Here is a 2,228-nt window from a genome sequence, read left to right on the forward strand (position 1 = left end):
ATTGTGTATGCTTATAGACATTTGTCTTGGGGGAAATGTCTGTTCAAATCCTTTGCTAATTTGTAATTGAGTTTTTGCCTTTTTGTTATTGAACTATAAGCATTCTTTATATATTCTGGATACTAATATCTCATCAGATACATGATTTGCAAATATTTTCTCCCGTCTTGCTTAATAGTGTCTTTTGAAGCACGAGAGTTTTTAATTTCGATAAAGCCAAATTTATCTTTTTTTGTTTTAGATGTGTGTGCTTTGAGTATACTTAAGAAATAATTACCTAACCCAAGATTATGAAAATTTAATGTGTGCTCTAAGTCTTGTAGTTTTTGCTCTTTTATTTAGCTGTACTCCATTTTGAGTTAATATTTTTCCTTTTATTTTAATCATTTTGAGTTAATATTTGAATATGGTGTGAAGTAGGAGTCAAATTTCATTCTATTCTTTTATAGGCAAGTATCCAGTTGTCCAGTCCCGTTTTTTTAAAATACTCCTCCATTATTTGGCACACTAAACATTACACCTGTTTCTATTCCTCTACTAGAATGTGACATTCGGAGTAGAAATGTGTAGGAAGGGGTGTCAGGAGATTGGGGTCTGGGCAGGGTAGGAATGGGGAGTGAGGTCAGGCAGAATGTGGAGTAGAGACAAAAGCTGGGAAGGAGAATCAAGAACAGAGAATCATGTAAACTCGTTCTAATAACGAGTGTCCCAAAGCTGCAGGTTTGTGACCGTTTCGGCTCCTCACCCCACCACTGGGACTGGATGGAAATGACGCCCACAGAACGCAGGCGAGCTACAGATTGCTTCTCCTGTGCTTGACACAAAAATAGTGGATGTTACGAAGGATACAGCAACTGGGTACATAACAGAAGCTGATAGGACTTAAGTTTTCCACTCTCACCTGTGAATACCCTGCCCCACCTGAACGTCACAGATAGCCTGTCAGAGCGTGCAACACGATGCATGTGAGGGTAAGGCCCTTTCTAGTGATGCCAGCGAACCGTGTAAGTGCGAGGCAAACGGTGCGGATGCGTCACTGCACTGGAGCAGACCAGCTTCAGTGTCGGGGGAGAGGTGGGAGAGGTGGGATTAGCAACGGTGGAGCAGGCCGTCACTTCCTCACTGAAAATGGTAGCAGGTCTAACAGAGGGGATGACTTAAAAACTTTGTTGCAAATATTTAGTGTGATGTTTTAAATTCTGCAGTGACACTTTTAGGAACCTGGTCTTCTGAGAGGAGTTTGGGGGAGGGGGTGTTAGTTTTAGGCCTGAGCAGTTTTTGACCCCAGGCTCTGAAGTTTTCCATCTTAAACCAGTATATTTTACTTTTTTTCACCTCGTTCTTACACTATCTGGCAATAATTTTCCATATCTTCTCTTAACCCCTGGGTGATTTTACCTGCCCCCACCCCTACCCCCGAAAACTTTAATAAAGTTACTTTTGTAAAGAGAGGCAAGATGTACAGAATAAACTTGTTTTGAATGTTAGCATAAGGAAACACATTATCCCAGGACAGAAACTTTCTATCTTCTTCCTGTTTAAATCCAAAGTTTTATTTTTTTTAAGATTTTATTTTTAGAAGAAGAGGAGAAAGAGAGGGAGAGAAAAATCGATGGTGTAGTTGCCCCTCGTGTATCCCCTACTGGGGACCTGGCCCACAACCCAGGCATGTGCCCTGACCGGGACTTGAACCCAGCAACCCTTTGGCTCGCAGGCCAGCGCTCAATCCACTGAGCCACACCAGCCAGGGCTAAAGCCAAAATTTAGACAGTATACCTTCTCTTGAAAAAACTGCAGCTGAAGTTTTTCTGTGTGAGCCACGTTCTTTGTGAGAAGCAGGCGGCTCTGCAGGTCACTCCCATGGTCTTCCAAGGGCTGCATTCCAGAGTAACCTGGAGACCATTTAAACACTGAGGCCTGGCTCCCGCCCCACACACTAATTTATTGGTATGATGGGGTGTGACCTGCACACAAGAATTTTTTTTTTAATTCCCCAGTTAATTCTAACGTGCAGCAAAGTTTGGGAACCACTAGGTTATGTCACAAGCAAGAGTGATGGAAGTAGTAAAACAGTCGTGGGGCTAGTTAGAGTATGGAGGAAATCCTTTCAGTTGTCCTGGTGCAGAAAGGGCAGCCATACTTCTAAAAGCATGTTTTGTTGACTGTTCAATGGAGGGAAGTAGATACTAAAATTGGGAGGAAAGACCTATGAGCTGAAATAATAGTCT

Source organism: Phyllostomus hastatus, unplaced genomic scaffold, assembly GCF_019186645.2.
Source record: "Phyllostomus hastatus isolate PE091 unplaced genomic scaffold, TTU_PhHast_1.1 phas_scaffold_129, whole genome shotgun sequence".
NCBI classification, from domain to species: domain Eukaryota; kingdom Metazoa; phylum Chordata; class Mammalia; order Chiroptera; family Phyllostomidae; genus Phyllostomus; species Phyllostomus hastatus.